Source organism: Tenrec ecaudatus, chromosome 6 (assembly GCF_050624435.1).
Source record: "Tenrec ecaudatus isolate mTenEca1 chromosome 6, mTenEca1.hap1, whole genome shotgun sequence".
Classification (NCBI taxonomy): Eukaryota; Metazoa; Chordata; class Mammalia; order Afrosoricida; family Tenrecidae; genus Tenrec; species Tenrec ecaudatus.
The window spans coordinates 56,707,753-56,727,995 of NC_134535.1; the positions used below are offsets into that span (position 1 = coordinate 56,707,753).

At 39.4% G+C, this 20,243-nt stretch overlaps 1 pseudogene; it reads left to right on the forward strand.

The window, feature by feature from the left end:
* Window positions 1–17,459: 17,459 nt before the first annotated feature.
* LOC142450822 (cytochrome b-c1 complex subunit 7 pseudogene) lies at window positions 17,460–17,694 on the forward strand (annotated as a pseudogene).
* The last annotated feature ends 2,549 nt before the right edge of the window (window positions 17,695–20,243 follow it).

Sequence of the window (20,243 nt, forward strand, 5' to 3'; positions counted from 1 at the left end):
ATCTTGTCCATTAATCTAATTACTAGTCTAACAAATAGTTATGGTTTTATTGAAAACTCTATGTTTTGTTTAAAACCAAACTCACTGCTTTTGATTAAATGCTGACTCACGGTGACCCCTGTGGATTCAGAAGACTGTAACTGCTTATGTGAGGAGAAAGCCCAGTCTTTCTAGGTGGAGATGCTATTGGTTTTGAAACTCGAACCATGCAGACTGCGGCTCATCATGGAACCACCATACCACCAGGGCTCCTGTGCTATAGCTTGGAGGAAACAAAATAAAAAGGTATAGTTTTTGTGCTTAGAATGTTTAGGTCCAGTGGAAGACAAACACTAATTTCATGAGTGTCACATAGGGAATTAAGAATGGTGAGCTACGAAAATTCACAAGTGCGGCAAAAGAAGGCACAAAAATATGATCATTACAGATTGGAGGGGGGCTGCTTCTCTAAGCCGTGCCAGGAGATTGGACACATTGCAGCCGAAGGAAGAACATGCACATAGGTCCAAAAAGAAAACAAGAAACACTCTGCTCACAGACCTACAGGGATCTATGCATGGCCTAAGTAGGGTTAGCAAAGGATAGGGCTCTGCAGGTGAAAGTTGCCTGGTAATGGGAGGTTTTACAATTCAGATACATCTAGGAGACTTTTACATGAGAGTGAAAGAAGCCACTGAAGGATTCTTAGCTGAAAAATTACATGGTCTGTGTTTTGCTTTATAAAAGGTCTCTTTGCAAAAGAATTGCATGAAATCAAGATCAGAAACATGGAAACTAGTGAAGGGGCTTTTCGAAACAAGTCTCTCGGAGAGATGATATAGGTCTGATAAGATAGTTGTAGTGCTGATAGAGAGGGGAGGGGGGACTTATGGGATGGTAAGGATGCAGAATAAATAGAATGTTATTATCAGCTAGATTAAAGTTTAAATGAAAGGGAAGAGCTGAAACTAATTCCAAGGTTCCTAATTTAAGTAACTATCTGATAATTCCCTTTACATCAGACCCGAATAAATGAAAAGATGAGAAAACCTTAGGAGAGAGGAAGTAAATAATTTTAGTTTTAGATGCAGAGGTACCTGGGAATATTCAAGTAGTAATGCTAAGTGTTAATATATTGGAGATGATTTTTGAAATCCATATGACTTTAAGATTCATACATTGTCTAATAACTACCTGATGTGGGTCTTTAACCCAAGGGAAGGGTCCCAGTGTATGCTTCAGTGTTTTCTGTTTGATTTAACTGTTAGACCCCTACCAGTGGAAAGTGGCAACAGGAAGAAAGAGAAAAGATTAAGTATAAAAGCTGTTATATTCCTATTACTACTTATTGGCCAGTAGTCATGTTATTGTTTGAAGATAATTATAAAATTGAGAAAGTCAATACTGACCTTTCTGTACCCATTCAAGAGGAAATGAACTTGAAAATCAGAACTACATATGGTACTGGATAATAATATGCACTGATGTCCATATGTTTGCAATAATAAACTATTTGCCACTTGCGGCCAAATTCTACATATTCAGGCAAAGAACCTGCCTAATCACAAAGCAGTGACTGAAGCATCTACATTAGTCATTTTTTTTAAGAAAGAGAACCTCAATCTTTCTGGTCATGTTTATAGAAGTATCAGGATGGCTATATGATTTACACACATGTAGTATAAAATATACATTTTAAAAAGTTTACCAAAAAATATTAGCAATAACACTCTTGGCAATAAAACCCACAAAAAAAGCTTGTTTGGTAGATTCCAGGCATATGGATTAGATGGATTTCAGGATAAAAGTTGAAGTTTAAATATTTCTATATGATGCAACTAATTCAAAGGTTGGCCATATTAGGCTTGTTTTTGAGGATCCTTATCCTCACGCCAACCTCTTAGGCAAAATCTCTAGCAAAAGTGTCCCTTGCAAGACCACTTAAAGCCTTATGACTGCTGGTCACCACAAAGCTCTCTAATATCAGTCATTAGAGGGAAATTTTCTTCAGAAGAACTGGAACATTGTAGTAGCAGGTGTGCTTTAGAGCTTCATCTGTCCTTGTTCGTTAGAACATATAGATATATTGCCAGCTGTTTTAATCTGCTTCTCGGCTCTTTTATGGAAGTAGCTTGTAGGAAATGATTTTTTCTGCAGAAACCCTATTTTGATCCATAATTTTAGATCACATCATCTCAAGCCAGCTATTGCCTTAGTTCTTTAATCAGAAAGTGTCTCTAATGAATAAAGTTTTGTTATTAAAGTGCAAATGAATGCTGAAAGGCAGATGACAGTTTTCCCCAACCACATTCAATTAACATACCAGTAACTTGAGGTGATTCTAGTGTAATCAAAATTAGTGTTTTACATGACAGATTTTTTAACACTTTTTTGATTGTGAGAATAAAGACTCTGCAGATATCAGTCATTACTATGATACCAATACTAAACCTATAGACAGAAATAAATTCATGAAAACAGCCAAAGATGATATAAAAAGCTTATAAATACTCTTCTTCAGCCTACTGAATTAATTACTGAACTAGGGAACCACATGATTATTCAAGGGAATTATATTATTATACAAATATGGTATTCAATATTAAAATTAATAAGTGTATATATTTATTATATTGACTTTTCTATCCAATTCTTATAGTGCAAGTAAAAATTAAATAACAAACAAAAAAATTTAAAATGGAGTGAAGACACAATAGATTATAGAGTAACTATTTAAACCCTTAAGCACCTGTACCACCTAAAGAAAATTCATATCCTTGAAGTATTTTAAGAACAAGTCAAAATAAGGTATTAACCCTAAAACATATCTTCAGAGTCAGTATACAAACAAACAAACTGCCATTGGTTAATCCCAATTCATAACAATCTTATACAGGTTGTACAACATTTTAAACGTTTAGAGGAATCACAGCCTCATTTCTCCTGCATGTTGATGCTGGTAGGTTTGAACTGCTGACATTGCAATGATTAGTTTACTGTTGAGCTTACAGCAGCACCACCAGGACCATCTATACTAAATGGAAAAATAGCTTTTCAGACACTAAGCAGATCACCATAGGAGAGACTTTTTACTCCTGTAAAGAGCTAGTCTTGTAACACACAGTGGAAGTTCCACCCAGGCCTATTGGGTGGCTGTGAATTGGAATCCATTCAATGGCAGTGAGTATTTTGTTTTGATTTATTTTTCTTTTGTTTTTATGGAAGCAAATTACCAATCAGAGATTTTGGTCTAAAATATTATTTAATTGTCATTAATTAAATAACTATCTACATAGAATCAAAATACTGAAGTCACTTGGTTATTTTTTAGGATTGGGAAATTATAAAATTATTTTTATATACCATACATTTATTTATAGCCTACTGCATTCTAGCCACTGGGGTAGGGTCTGGGACTCTAGTGTGATAAATATATAGTACCCAAATATATCTCTTTCACATATTTAATATTATTTAAGTGCCTTACTGGTAGTCTATATTTCATAATGTACAATGCTATTATCATAGGTGGAAAATAACTTGTTTAGTAGCTCCCTAGCTTGCTCCATATATTCTGTCATGCACAGTTTTTGATTATTTAAGCAAATCAATCACATGGAATATGTACAGTTTATTTTCTTCAAGTTGACGATAATACAGCTTGAAGTGTGTTTGAGCACAACAACTAGGAGCTATTGAAGCACCTCACCTGGGTGCGGGGATGAGGGGTGGGGGTGGTCGGGAGGGATTAATATTAATGTGCTTGTTCTTTCCCTTTTCTATAAAATAAAAGGTACATTTTCATGGATTGGATTCTGTGTAAATTCAGGTAAATGTAAATGAAAGTTTATTTACCATGTATTCGTATTAAATAACATATTGAAGTCTACATATTCAAATGATAGATTTTATCAGAATAAAGGAAGCCTATTATTCGTTCCTTGCACAAACCTATCTCCAATCTGGAGATATGGAGGATTTTTCTAGAAACATCCTCATATGGTGTATCAATATGGACATATTTTAATATAATTCCTGCTTTGAAATATGATAGTTTCTACTGAATTACCTTTCAATGTTTGGGTCAAGTTTAAATTTGATTTAATGGCAAAGTTGGCTTAAGAGCATGTCAGTCAGTAGAGCTGGGCTAGGAAACAGAGTGAAGAACACTGAAGGGCACCAGTGTCTTCTAAAACTCTGAAGATGTGCACACGCATGTCGGCATGGTCACCACGCTGTGCACTGTTTACTGTATGGTGTGGACTGTGACCCTTATTTCAGAGGAATCATTCTGGCACCCCTTTCTTTAGATTCAATTGTAAATATAAATAATGCAAAGACAAGAAAATCATTCTATCGGACTTTTCTGGAATTTACAGTTGGCATTGATTTTGTGAGCATTAAATATGCCAGTGTAACTTTTGGGGTAGTTGAAAACAAAGGTTTAATATTTATTTGAACTTCAAGATATTTCATATTTAATCTGGATGCAAACTATACCAGAATCGAACAAAAGTAGTGACATTTGAAACAGACTATTGATTCCCTACTTAAATGTTATATTCTCTAGCCTTAATACAGAAAGATTTTAAAGTTTAAACATTTAAAGATATCACAGTTCAGCCTATAAACTTATATGTTTTTAAAGAACTATTTTTGCCATTCATGTAATGACATCTAATATGCTCTCGTCTAGCCATATAACTTTCAACATCTCCTGTTGGCATGCTACTGTTTTCTATAATTGCTCTTCAAGGAGTACCACATTCCCATCAGACACTGCTCTGTGCATTTTATGGCACATTTTATTTTTAGCTCTAAGCAGAGTTTCAAGACTGTTTACTTTTACCTAAAGAGGAATAGGAGAGGAGATACAGACACAATCTAAGGGATATGAGATGATAGTTCTACAATCACAGACTTTTAATGTCTGTGTATGTGTGTGTATAGGAGGGGATTATTGGTTTTCTCAATAAAATTAAATGAAATATTCCAACAAAAGCAAATAAAAAATGTTTCCAGAACAGGTCTCACCTGCCACTTACCATCTAACATCAACTTCTCATTCTTAAGCCCTGCCACCTCTTTCTCTTATGCTCCTTATGTCTACAGAGCAGTACATTGAATGCATGTTTTTGTTTGACCCTGAAGCAGTATTTGTCTCTTGTTTAATTTTTTTTCTTATAACCATCCTAAAAGTTTTATTAATGCTTGTTTTTTTTAGTATTAGTCATTTTATTGTGGGTTCTTACAGATAACACAAGAATCCATAAATCAATTATCTCTAGCAAACTTGTACAGATACTGCCCTCATTTTCAAAACACTTGTTTCCACTCGATCCCTTTGATATCAGCTTCTCTTTATTCTCTCCCCCCACATCCCCCTGTTGAACCCTTAATAAATTATATGTTATTCTGATTATTTTGTCATATCTTACACTGTCCAATGCATCCCGTCATCCCCAGTTCTGCTATGTGTCCCACTCAGGAGGGGTGATACATCCATCATTGCTCTCAGTTTTCCCTTCTCCCCAGTCCCTCCCTTTCAAGACCCTCATGGAATTGTTGCTCCCATTACTGCTTTTGAGGGGCTTGTCTAGCCTGGGTTCCATGTATCAAAAGCTCTTATTGGTATCAGTATACATACGCTGGGGGAAGAAGAATTAAAGAACCAGAGGAATGTTGTCTTAATCATTGGTGCTATACTGAACCCTGCATGAATGGTTCCTACCATGGAGCCCTTCTGTGAGCGAATGTCCAATGTCACATCGATATGTGTTTGTTTTTGATCCTCTGGTACCTGATCCCATCGAAAATTGTGATCACACAGGCTGGTGTGCTTCGGTTCTGTGGGCTTTGTTGCTTCCCTGCTAGATGGCCACTTGCATAACTTCAAGCCTTTAGGACCCCAGATGCTATATCTTTTAATAGCCAGGTACCCGGTTTGAAGTTAATCAAGTGGTCATCTAGCAGAGAAACAAGCCCACATGGAAGAAGCACACCAGTCTCTGTGATCATGAGGTGTCATTTGGGCTGGGTAACAGGCATCAGAAAACCCATAATAGACAAACAACAACAACAAAAAATCCATATTGTTGAGAATGAAGGGGGTGGAACAGGGACCCAAAGCCCACCTGTAAACAATGGGACATCTTCACACACAGGGGTCACAGGGAAGGGAAAAATCAACCAGGGTGCAGTACAGCACCAATGAAATACACAATAAACCTCTGGTTCCTGAGACTACCTTGTCCCTCACTATCATGACCCCATTACTACCTTTCACTGTGGGTTAGACTAGAGCATGTGCACAGGTACAGATAAAAGAAGTCATGATACAAACGATCCGGGAACAGGAATAGGAATGGGAATAGAGATACCAGAAGGGTAGGGGGAGGGTGGGAGTGGAGGGGAGGAAGGCAGAACTGACTGGTGTCAGCCTCGAGGCTTGGTGAGCCAGGTTGAGGTCTTCTCGCACTCTCTCTTTACCCCTTAGTTTGCTCTCATGGACACACGACAGACCAGCTACTCTCCCTAGTCTGTTTCTTCAGTGGTGTCCTTTAAAGCACATTCTCCTGGGGGGCGGGGGGCAGGATGTCGGTGTCAACACGGCTCAGATTGGGGCCAGTCCCATAGTCCTCTTTTTCATGTGCTGCTCCATGCAGGTCTGTTGTCCTCAAGCCTTGGCTCACTGGAACAAGGTCCCTCTCTCCCTTCTCTGTGGAGACAAATGATGCCCTCCCCATAGGTGGCTTAGTGCCTCGCTCCTGCTCTCAAGCATCATCCTTTTTCTTTCTTCTTCTTCTTCCTTCGTCCTTCTGTTGGCCTTAAGGACGTGGGAGAAGGGAGATGCCTTTAAGCCCTGATGCCATCAGTATCCTCTAGAGCTGTATCCAAATGTGTCAATTTGTGTCTACTTATCTTTGTGATGCTACTGCTGTGACCTGGAAAAGTGGAGCATCCCTCTCACTGGTCTCCTGCATTGATTTCTGTGGAGTCCCTCCAGTGTGTGTCACTCAGTCACCATCTTGTCTCCTTTTCCCCTTGCTTTCTTTCCCCCTTTCCTTCTTTTATTGGGGGCTCTTACATCTCTTATCACAAGCCAGACATTCATCCATGGTGTCAAGTATGTTTTCACATATGCCGCCATCATCTTTTTCAAAGGGTTCTCTTCCGACCTCAGCCCCTGATATCAGCTTCCCATTTCTTCCCCATTCCTCCCCCACCTGCCCTCCCTCACAACCCTTGGTAAGTTATAAATTATTATTTTCTTTCTTTTGGGGAGTTCATACAACTCTTATCACAATCTAGATTTATTATTTTCATATCACATATCATCTTCTGTCACCTCTCACCCACTTCTCTGTTATTCATCTCCCTGGGAGGGGGTTATATAGGTTGATCCTTGTGATCAATTCCCCCTTTATCTCCCCCCCTCTTCTAATTCTTCTGATATCTCTACTCTCATTGTTGTCCCTGAGGGGTTTATCTATCCTGGATTCCCTGTGTTTCGGGTTCTTATCTGTAGCAGTGTGCATGCTCTGGTCTAATCCAATTTGTAAGGCAGAATTGAGGTCATGATAGTGGGGAGAAGAAAGCACCAAAGAACTAGAGGAAAATTGTGTGTTTCGTTGATGCTATACTACACCCTGACTGGCTCCTCTCTTCCCTGTGACCCCTCTGTGAGGGGATGTCCAATTATCTACAGATGGGCATTGGGTCTCCACTCCATGCCCCCTCCCCACCATTCACACTGGGTATGATTTTGCTCTGGGTCTTAGATGCTTGATACCTGATCCCATTGACATACTTGATTTCATTTTTATGATACACTTTGAACTTGTGACAGAAGAAAGTTTAATACACACCTTTAGAAGTGTCTGCTTCTCTTCATAATTGCAAATGAGTAAAACTCACAAATTTATTCATCATTTTCTTTTTATTACAATAAATCAGTTACCAGTAATTTGAGAATTCATTCATTCTCCTGCTCTGCATGTTCCTGAAGTCTCCCCTTTCATTAGATCAGGAAAACCACTAACGGGTTGGATTGACAATAATGGGCTGAAACATATCAACTATAATAAGGATAAGGTGGAACCAGGTTATATTTCCATCTGTTGTTCTAAGTATGAGTCAAAAAATGTTTCAAAATACCTAAGCAGAACCCAAAGCAAATTTAACTTCTACTTTACATGAAATCTAGAGCAAAAGACAAAGAAGGAAACCCAAAGTAAGAGGATAAACAGATTTAAAGGACTGGGTTTCACAAAGCATGGTGCATCTACTCTTTGACCAGAAGACTTAGATAACTCAGATCCATGATTACTAATCATTTTGAATAGGGCAACCATAGATAGACCCAAACAGAACAGGAGTAAAATATGGAATAAAATCTTAGATCCTATATTTTTAAAAAAATCTTGATTTCAATAAGCATCGTTAGGACTAGAGGACTCACCAGAACTATTTCCCTTAAATACTCTCTAAAGTTGAAAAAACTGTACTCTGGTTTCACCCTGTAGCTAAATAATAGAATGACTTACAATATAAGAATATAACAAGTGAGTACAAGTTAAAAATTCTTCTCTCTGAGATGAAATGATAAATAATTACTTCCAAGTGAAGATGAGAAGGTTAGCATGCAGGGAAACTAGATTTCTGAAACTAGAAAAATCAGAGTAAAATAATGGGAATGTTCACACATAGTAAAAAATATAACCAATGACACTGAATAATTGTGTAGAAATTACTAAATGGAAACATAATATGGTGTGTGAAATTTCAATTAAAAAGCTATTTTACATGCATTTGTAAATTGCTGGATGATTTCAAATATCTTCTTTTTCAACTCTTACTCTTTGTGTGCTATCAATAACAAAGAAAAAAGCCAATATCCTTACCATCTCCTCCACAAAGTCAAGTGCACAGCTGACTAGAAGTACTTAGCATAAATTTACACTATAATAAGGAAATGTTATGATAGATAAATATGTAAACAAAGACTGTTGAGATATTTTTGAATATCCTAATATCCTCAGTCTTTTGGTAATAAACTTAAAAACCAATCAACCAACCACCGAATGCATTGCCGTGAAGGTGAAGTCAGTTCTGACTCATGGCAGGGTAGAGCTGCCCCTGGGGGTTCAGAGACTGTAACTTTTTAGGGGAGCAGAAAACCTCGTCTTTCACCCAGACAACAGCTGATGTTTTTGAACTGCTAACCTCATGATTTGCAGCCCATATTGTCAGTATCCGACCAGAGCTTATTTCCAAGAGAAAGGAAATGATGTACCAGAGATGAGAAATGTAAATTAAAAAGCAAAACAAATAATTGCAGTGTGAATTTCTACAAATACAACAATGATATAGAAGTAGTAAGGATGATTAAAACAGCCTTATTGTAGGAAAGCTAGATTTGTTTGGGATTGATAGATGCACCAAGTCCTTTCTGTCTAGAAATAGCTCTCTGAACAAGCTAATAAAGCACAGTCTCATTCTGTTCCATCCTTACTACTGTTCATATGTCTGAGTCCATTACTGTCAATCTAGCACACTCATGGAGGGCCTTCCTCTTTTTCACTATGTATTTTACAAAGCATGAACCCTCCTCTAGGAATGTGTCCTTGAAACTTATCCAGAATATATGTGATGAAATCTTACCAACTTTGGTTCTAAGAAGTATTCTAACTGCATCCCTTATAAGACAGATTTGTTTGTTTCTCTGGCATCTCATGGTATATTTAATACTTTTTTATAACATCATTTTTCAAAGGCATCAATTTGGCCCACTGGGAGAAGAAAGAACTCTTCCCGGAGGTGACAGAGCACCAGTGGAGGAGAGCGCCAAGGGAGAGCGGGTGCCAGCGGAATGGCACACAGGAGTTATGGAAATGGATATCACGAGGACTTCTGGGAAGATGGCTCACTGTGTGAGCTCCAGATTTATGGGTGAGGAGACCTAGTTGGAGGACCACACATGAGACCAGAACTTGCAGCACCCCAGGGTTCTTTGATCAGTTCTCCCACCGAGAAAGCAACTGTGCTCATAACTTGCACATTCCATTTGCACAGCCAGTGCTTTGTCTCCTTTGTGTGTCTGGAGGCAACTCCTAGCCTCTTCCACCCCATCTCCCACCCCACAGCCCCCATCCCTGACTCTGTGGCTTAGCAGTGAAAGTCTAGCTTTCAGAGATAGCTCATGGATGCCCTAGTAGACTCCTGGAAGCTGGAAGCCATGGTGACTTGAAAAATAGAGTTCCCATTGGGGACAATCTCTAGCAGAGGCCCAGCTCCCATCTCTGGTGGCAGGAGTGTGATGGCTCTGCTGATAGAGCCCCAGACCTTGCCCTGGTGAGACAGGTGTAGCTGGAAGTCACAGTAGAGCAGGTTCCAGGGGGCTATTCGATTTGTTCCCATTTTCTTTTGAGAAAGGAAATATCAGACTCCTTCCAACAAAGGAAAAGGAGCTTGGCATTTCTGGGTTTCTCTACAGCTTTCCTGCTGCAGACTAGGTAGCCTGCAGAACAGGGACCCCGGTCCTTATGTAGATCACTCTCTGTTCAAAACCCCCCTGTGTTAATCTGGGTAAACTAGGGAAACAAAACCACAGAAACTCATATAAAAGAGATTATTATATAAAGGGTAAGTGTACACTCAGAAAGCATCCCAACCCAGTGCTGTCCAAGCCCATAAGTCCAAAATTAGCCCATATGTCCAACATTGATCTACAAAGTCTCATAAACACACTAAGATGCCTATTGCAGGAGGAAAGTCAAATCAGTGAGCCTGGAAGCATCTCAGCACTGGCAGGGTCTCCATGCAGCTTCTCTAGCACCCAGGGCTGCTTCAGGGTAGGACCATGTGGCTTTTCCTCAGAGATATCTCGCAGCAAGTGAGCCTTTCCAGTTGAAGCAGGGAACTGACTAAGGCAACTGCACTCTGCTCAGGCCAGCAGAAAGCAAGAGACCCAAGAATGAGAAAGGTGAGGCTCACAGAGTCATTTATCTCTCTGCCCTTCAATTATTCCCACATGTGTTTACCAGTCAGATTAGCACAATAAAACTTACCTACCTCAACCCCTCTTCCCTCTATTGTAATAGCACATTTCCACCCTAGAACCACATATAAGAAGTGGATAGTTCTGAGCTGTGCAGGAATCCACTATTATAAACACAATTACAGGACTACACTCTCCCTATAAAATATACAGGGGGGTAAGGGAATCTGTTAGATTCAATATGCCATTACCTTACCCCAACTGCTATAACTGCTGGAATCTGTTCCCATAACCTCGGAAATACACACTTTCTTTTAACTTAACAAGTAATATCGCATCTACTATAACCATCTTCTCTAAAGCATTAAAATTATTATACTTAATGGGAAGTCTTCCATTGATTAATACCACCACTTAAAACTTACTCCTGAGCACCTATATCCTAATCCTCCAATTCACCCAACTAACATTCCCTCCTCATCTACACACAATCTATTTTCTAGCACTTATCAGATCCTCACCTAACCTGAAGTCAGCCCCTTCCCCCAACATTCCAGAAGACGATGCACTACCTTCAGTTCAACCAAGATGCCATGAATACAACACCCAACACAAGCAGCTACCATAAAAAAATGTAGAGAAACAAAAGTTAATTACTAAAGCTGATCCAAACCCCATGATTTTCACAGAAGAGGCAGTCCCTGAACTGCCAAAAAGAATGCATGAGAATATTGTTTAGGGCCATACAAAAATTAGGGGATCAATCATGAAAATGAATGAAAAATAGAGACATTAGAATCCTCACACCAAAGGAAAATCCAGGAGTTAAAGGTTGATGTCAAAAACATAAAGTAAAAGGGGAATGATGTAGACAATAGAATGGAAGAAATGAAAAACCGAATGAACAAGCTCATAGATAACCAACCAGAATTCAGCAAACAAACAAAAGAATCTGAAGAAAGCCTGAGAATGATGTGGGATTCCATGAAGTGAAATAATATTTGAATTGTTGGGGTACCTGAATGGGAAGAAATTAATAAGCTACAGTTAAAATATTAAGGGTATCTTGGAAGAAAAATTCCCCATTATCACAAAGAAAGAGATGATAACCATTCAGGAAATGGAGAGAACACCATTTAGATGACACCCACCCCCCCGACACACACACACACGCACACACCACCACCACCAAAACCACATAAAAAATGTAGTAGTCAAATATCTAATTTCAATGAAAAGGAGAAAATCATGAGAGAAGCTACCGAGTAAGAAAGCAGTCAAATAGAAAAGTAAACAGACCTCACCTCAGAGATTGAATTAAAGTTTTTTTGTGCCAACCTGGCCTATAAACACATGTGAAGTTAATTGAAGGGTGGAGACATAAATGGCTCAGTGAGCCTCACCTTTCTAGTTCTTGGGTCTATTGCTTTCTGATCATCAGACCAGGGTGCAGTTGCCTTAGCCAGTTCTCTGCTTCAGCTGGCAAGGCTCACTTCCTGCAAGATATCCCTGAGTAGAAGCCACATGGACCTACCCCGATGCAGCCCTGGGTGCTGGAGCAGCCGTGTGGAGATCCCTGCCAGCGCTGAGATGCTTACACACTCACTGATACAGCTTTCCTCCTGCAGTTGGCATCATAGTGTGTTTTGTGTGAGATGGAGGAGGACTTTGTGGATTGGTGTTGGACATATGGGTTAATGTTGGACTTATGGGCTTGGGCAGCACTGGGTTGGGACGTTTTCTTGATGTGCACTTACCCTTTATATAAAACTCTCTCTTATACATATGAATTTTTGTGGATTTGTTTCTCTAATGTACCCAGACTCACACAGAGATCACACATGAAAAAAAAACCAACCCAAAACCTAGAGCAATGTATTCAAAAAAGACGAGACTTGTAATCCAAGAATCCATTATACAGCAATGTTCACTACCAAATTTGAAGGAGAAATGAACATTTTTTGAATGAGGAAATATTTAGAGAATTTAAAAAAGTTAAACCAGCATTACAAAAAATACTTTCAAATTCTTTATGGGCAGAAAACCAAGAACCACAGCACACAAACATGATCCCACCACAGGCTGTCACACCTCCCAGAAACCAGCACATTGAAAACAGTGCCCCACCCATTACAGATCCAACAGAGAAACGCCGACAAGAATTACCTCTTCAAGCACACACATTACCCAGGAAGGAAATGAACACAAATAGTATGAGATGACGGCAACAAACCTACATTTACATTTCACTGAATATTAATGGTTCAAACACACCTGTTTAATGACCAAGAGTAGCAGGCTGGATGAGACCACAAAGTCCACCATTCTGCTACCTTCAAGATACACATCTCAAACTCAGACAAAAATAGACACAGTCAATGGACAGTGAAAAATTTACCAAGCTATTAGCAATAAAAATAAATTTAAAAAGAAGCGGGACTCAATGCTAATCTCTGACAAAATCGCCTCAAAGGACCATGGTATAATGGGATAAAATAAAGGGCATTACATAATGTTCATGGAATCAATAGACTAATGACCCATTAAGATAATATACATATATGCATCTTACAAAAGACCCTCAAAATTCATTGAACAAATCCTCAAAGAAGTAATTATAAACTCTATGTGGTAGAAAACAGAGCCCTGGATAGACAAAGCACTCTTCAATAACAAAAACAAAGTAGACAGTCTTGCAGTACGTGGCCTCAAAACTTACTATATGACCACAGTTGTCAAAACAATCTGGTACTGGCATAATGACAGAAACTCTGACATATGGATTAGGACAGGAAACCCAGAAATAAAAATTCCCACATACAGAAAACTTATTTTTGACAAAATTAAATGGGAAGGAGACGCTTTCTCCAATAAATGGTCTTGGAATAGCTGGACATTCATTTTCAGAAGAATGAAACAAGAGCCATATCTCACTCCATGTGCAAAAGCAAACTCAAGATGGATCAAAGACCCAAGTGTAAAACCCAAAGCTATCAGGAGTATCAATGAGAGAGAAGGGACAAATCTATGAGCCCTAGGGAAAGGAATACATGAGCTATCAGAAATTAAAAAGAAATACACTCCATGGAAGATAAAATGGATGAATGGGACCTATTAAAAATAAAACACTTGTGTACATCAAAAGAGTGAAAGGGAGCCCACACATTTGGAAAAGATATTTAGAAATGATGTAACAGAGGAAGGCTAATTACTAAAATCTACAGTATTTATCACATTTATAAGATAACAGCCCTCTGAACAAAGTGGGCATAGGACCTGAACAGACAAATCACAAAGGATGACACTTGAATGGTTACTAAACACATGAGGAAATGCTCCTGGTCATTAGCCATTTAAGAAATACAAGTCAAAGCAACCACTAGATACCAACGAACACCGCAAACTGTACCCCAATTTAAAAAAACAGAACAATAAATGTTGGAGAGGTTGTGTTGAGATATTCCCTGATGATGGACTTGTAAATGCATACAGTCACTGGGGAAGACATTATGGTGATACCTAAGACAGCTGGCAAATAAACTGCCATATTTTCCAGCAATACTTTTACTGGGCTTTTACCCTACAGAAATAAGGAACAGATCACGAACACATGTTCATTATATTACAGTTTAAAATCACAACAAGCTGGAAACACCCTAAACTCCCATCAATAGAAGAGTGGATAAAAACATCTGGTACAAACATACAGTGGAATACTATGCATCCCTAAAAAACAGCAATGAGATCATGAAACACCTCAAGATGTGGAGAGGGATCTGGAAAACATCATGCTGAATGAAGTCAGTCAAGTGTAACAGGACAAACACTGTATGAGTTTACAGGAAGAAAACCAGCAGAATGGGCATTAGTTCAAGCTTGGCAGGCACCAGGCTTCTACCTGGGACCAGGCAGCCTGGTGAAGACCTGGACCCGTGCCGATGAACCATACATCATCTCCAGCTAAGTGTAGTGTAGATCACCTGGCCAGAGGGCACCTCACAACAGTGGGATCAAATTGTTGGGGATGCTTTCTGCTGAGTGGTTGCCATGTGGATCTGGATGAGGTCCCCAGAGATGAAGGAGACCTGTCAGGGACGAGATTTGCCGATGGGAGAGGCAGTGCAGGAGAGGGGAGGGGTAAAGGTCATATGTGGGGGGAGCATAGGGGCATGTCTGTTGAGGTGAGGAGAGAAAGGGCTGATCTTCAGGTGGGAGGAGAAGAGACTGAGGATGCTCTTGGGAGCATTAGGGTGGGACGGGTCTTTAGTGGCATACAGATGGGTGGGCAAACTTGAACTAAGGTTTCTGGGGTATCCCCAGAATCCAGACCTGGTGTCGTGGAAGGCTGAGACTTGGAATCCTGGCTCTATGGACCACCTGACATTCTCCAGAGGCCGCATCAGGGACCCCATGTGGGAATTCCTCTGGGTGAAGTGGATTGTATCTCAGACACACTTGCAACCTGAGGATTTCAGCTGGAAACCATAGGGTGTCTGAGGAAGCAGAAGTCAGCTGGCCCAAGAGTTGTATACTGTTGGTTAGCAGACGAAGAAGGCCTTTCTGTATCAATGCCCTATAGTCTCAGTTCTCAACCTGTGGGTCACAAGGCCTACATGGGTCGAATGACCATCTCACAAGGGGTTTCCTGATTCATAACAGTATCAAAATTATAGTTATGAAGTAGTAACAAAAATAATTTTGTGGTTGGGGGTCACACATGAGGAACTGTATTAAAGGGTTAAAGCATTAGGAAGGTTGAGAACCACTGTCCTATAGTAGTATTCTGGGAAGGCCATTTTGTTATCTTGTTGCTTATGCTTGATTATATTAAGGTGTATCACAGAGGTGCATTGCAATAGAGTGTTGTCCTCTTAAAGTTGTGTTGTTTCCCTGCTTTTCAGTAAATGAAACCCAGAGACACTGAGCCCTTAGGGACAGCAAATAGAATAAGGGTTTGGGGGAAAGGGGGATATAATTGGGGTGGAGGAGATAATAGGGAGATGATTACAAGGAATCCAGGAAGGAAAAGTATATTTAGAGTCTGATTATGGAAGCAAATGCACAATGGGACAATATGCCATAGATATTAACTCCCAAGTTACCGCAAATTTAAAAGAAAAAAAGAGCATAGATCAAGGAATGGATCTGGTACTCACACTAAATCCTAGATCAACTGAAGAACATAGAAGATATGGGTAGTATAGCAACATGTGGCAAAGAATTCACATGGTGACCAGCTATCAGATAAAATAGTGTCTGTAGTCTTAAAGGCTTGTCTCCATACAGCCAGCTAAGTGAGATGTCAACTAAGTCCACCTGGAAGTAGTGCACATCATCAGTCATAGCAGGATTGAAATCAATATGATTTGGAGTCGAAGGAGGAATCAGAGCCCAGATTGTGAGAATCCGGGTTGCGGAAGGCGATGGATAACCGTGGGGGCCCACATTTCATTTGTGGAATAATATATGACATATGTTCCAGACAACCCCCCGTATCTGAATGGAGTGAGGGGAGGAAAGTGGTCACTAAACAGAGCGCTTGGGAGTGGGGTACAGAAGACCAAGACACAAATCTGTCCTAAAGAGATAAAACTTTGTCAGTAGATTCCCCTCTACGATCAGATTGAACCTGATCTGGCTTCCATTTTTTTTTAGTATTTTGCTTTGTATTGATTTGTTTGCTTGTTTGTTTTTGTTTGTAGAAGAGTGTATCTCAGAGGTGTTATGTCAATGGAGGTCACCTTCTTGAAGCTTCAATATATGCATTTCCACTTTTCAATATTGGAAACCCAGGATTATTGAACCTACTCAAGTAGAATAAGGGCGTTGGGGAGAGGGGTCCAGTGGTGGTGGGAGAGTGAAAGGGAGAGGATGCCAAGGAGGCCATGTAGAAAAAGAATGGAAACTGATGGGGGTAGCAATTGTACACTTCTACCTGATGTGACTGAAATATGGATGATATGCTATATGTACTAAATGCCAACTAACTAAAAAGAAAGAAAGAAAGTAGGAGAACAAAGGGTAAGGCTGACATAAGGAGAAAATACTGAATATAAGTGAAATCTAGAACATGGCGGCTGAAGGTAGCTCACAATAGATACATGAGTGCTTTCCATGTATGGATGTGTAATATTTTAAGAGATATTTTTAATGCATTGTTTTAAAAGTTAATCAGAAAAGTGACCTTTCCTAATTAGATTGGAATAAATTATTCATTGTGCCCTAAAACTAAAAAAAAAAGACATAAACTCCCCAGTCTATATTAATTATCCATTTTTCAAATGCACATGAAGCAATTGAAAAGATTGTGGTTTTGGTCAGGCACATGTTAGTCCTCCAAGGGCTATATATAATTTCTCATATATATGACATATATATTTAATACTTTAACTAGAGTTAAAGAGGTGAACAGGTCCATTGGTGGCTGGATGGCATTCATTAATACTACTATAATGCTGTGGGATTCAATAAACTCATGTTAATGCAAGTTGACATAACACAGAACAGAGATGTTAAAGAACCCATAAGAAGGCTTCCTGAAAACATGTACAATGACTGGATGTTTTGCATGAAGAGAGCCTTGGATCTGATGTGAGGCAACAAATTTTGCCTAAAGAGCAGCGGACAACATATATGGATGATATATTCTAGGTAGGCCCATAGCTGAAAGAGGTGATTTGGAAATGAAAGAGAAAGAAGAATGGGCCCAGGAGTGATCAGATCATGGAAATCTGTGGGTGCAGCTGTTCTCAGATTATTTTTATGAAATTGATTAAACCTGAAATGTATAATTTAAAACCCGTTCTAGGCTGCAAATATATTTCTGTAAATAAATAGCTTTTGGTAAAAAAAAAAATACTTTACATGAGTCTTTTGCAGCAGATTTGTCTACCACAGTTGATTTCTTGGCTGTTGTTTCCATGGGCATCTTTGACCATGTCCATGTTTTCTCAGTTTATCATGATGCTTCATATTGGTCCAGCTATAAGGACTTTTGTTTTCTTTACAACGAATTCCAACTATAGTGAAGGTTTGCAATCTTTGATTTTCATCAGTAAATTATTCAAGTCCCTTCTGCCTCAATAAAAAACGTGTGAATGTTAGGTTATTATGAGTCTTTATCCAGTTCTTTTTCACATTGTGCAGTTTCTCAGATGATTTCTCAGCAGAAAGATGTGAAACGATACCCTAACAGACCCTTTTCTTGTTTCAAACCATTTAGTCCCCCTTGCTGTCTTCAAACAACCTACACTTGGTTGATTTACAGTTTCCAGATAAGTGCAATTCCGTGTTCTGAAATTCCAAAATTTGTTCTAATCTACACAGTCGGATGCCTGTGCACAGTCAATAAAACAGCAGTAAACATTGTTTGGATTCTTCACTTTCAGCCATGATTTCTTCTTCCACATTTTCTTCTGAATCTGGCCAGACTTTCAGGAAATTTCCTGTCTATGTACCGCTGTAAACTTTTAAAAATTATTCAGCATAATTGTCTGGTATTTTGTCATAAAACTATTCTCTAAATTTTGTCCCCAAATACGGTTATTTAGGATAACCATTTTTCCAGCAGTACATTGACAGGAACTGCCAGAAGTTCAGGGCAGATCTAGAAGAGGACGTGGACAAAGGAATATCACTGCTGGTGTTAGATGGATGTTGGCTCAAACCAGAGAATACCAGAAACATGTTTATTTGTGTCTCATTGACTATGGGAAGGCATTCAACAGTTTGCACCATAGTAAAATATGGATAACCTTGAGAAGTTTGGGCAGTGCAGAACCCTTTATTGGGAACTTGTTCATGGATCAAGAAGCAACTGTGCGAACAGAACAGGGGAATACTGTATGGTGTGCAACCAGGAAAGGGGTGCACATAAGGGATGTATCCTATTACTATACCTGTTTAATCTATATGTTGAGCAAATCACCGGAGAAAGTGGATTATAAGAAGAAGAGTGTGGCATCAGGATTGGAGGAAGGCTTATTAACACCATGTGGTATGCAAATGATGCAGCCATGCTTGCTGAGAGTAAGGAGAAAATCAAGCACTTCCTGATGAAGATCTAAGATTATAGCCTTCAGTGTGGATTGTGGTTCAAAGTAAGGAAAACCAAACTCCTCACTACTGGATCAACAGATAACATCATAATAAATGGAGAAAAGGTTTAAATTGTCAAAGAGTTTGTCTTACTTGGATCCAGAATCAATACTCATAGAAGGAGCAGCCCAGGGTTCAAAATAAGAGTTGTATTAGGTATATTTGTGGCACCCAATCTCTTTAGAGTATTGAAGGACAAGGGTTTTACTTTGAGCACTAAGCTGCATGGTATTTCCACTGCATGCTATGTATGTGAGGTTGGACACTGAATAAGGGAGACCATAGAAGAATAGACTTGTTTGAATTGGTGTGCTGCAGAATACTGAAAATACCACAGCCTGCTAAATGACAAACTGACATGTCTTGGAAGAAGTACGACTTCTTAGTGGTAAAGATGGCAAGACTTTTTCTTACATGCTTTGCACATATTGTCAGGAGAGGCCAGTTCTGGCGAAATACATCACGTTTGGTAAAGTGGAGCGGTGGTACAAGAGATGAAGCCATTCGAGGAGATGGACGGACACGGTGGCTGCCTCACTGGGCTCAGGACAGGGACACTTGTGAGGACACCACAGGGCTGTGCAGTATTTCCTTCTGTTGGGCTCAGGGTCGCTATGGAGCGCAGCATTTAGCAACATGTAGCATTTAGCAACATGATAATCATCTGTGGGAACTTAAAAAATATTACTTATACCCAAATGCCACCTTTGAGGTTATGATTCTCTGGATTTGAATTTGCGGTTGTGAACTTTTGTGGCTAATAAAGACCATAAATCATTCTGATATGTGTGTGTAGGTTTGAGAATCACAAATTTATGGGGGGAATTTTAGGTCACCTTTATCCCTCAATATAAGTCGTTCATATTTTTCCTTTACATGTCCTCAGCATCAGTGATGTTAGGAGCAACTTAAAAGGGAAGGACAGATCCCTGTTTATGCGGGTAGACAACACTTCTCCTGGGTTGCCAACAGAGTCCACTAAAGGTTCTGTTTCCCTCAGTCAGAGAGCTCGCATTGTCTTGACGTCAATCATACGTTCAGCAGTAATCTCCTATCAATCTCATCTCGCCTGTCAAGCAGTTTTTATGACATCTCCAATTTATGTGGCAGGGACTGCATTGCAGAGAATGGCATCAGTTTTGAACATGGTTTAGAGGACTAAAATCCA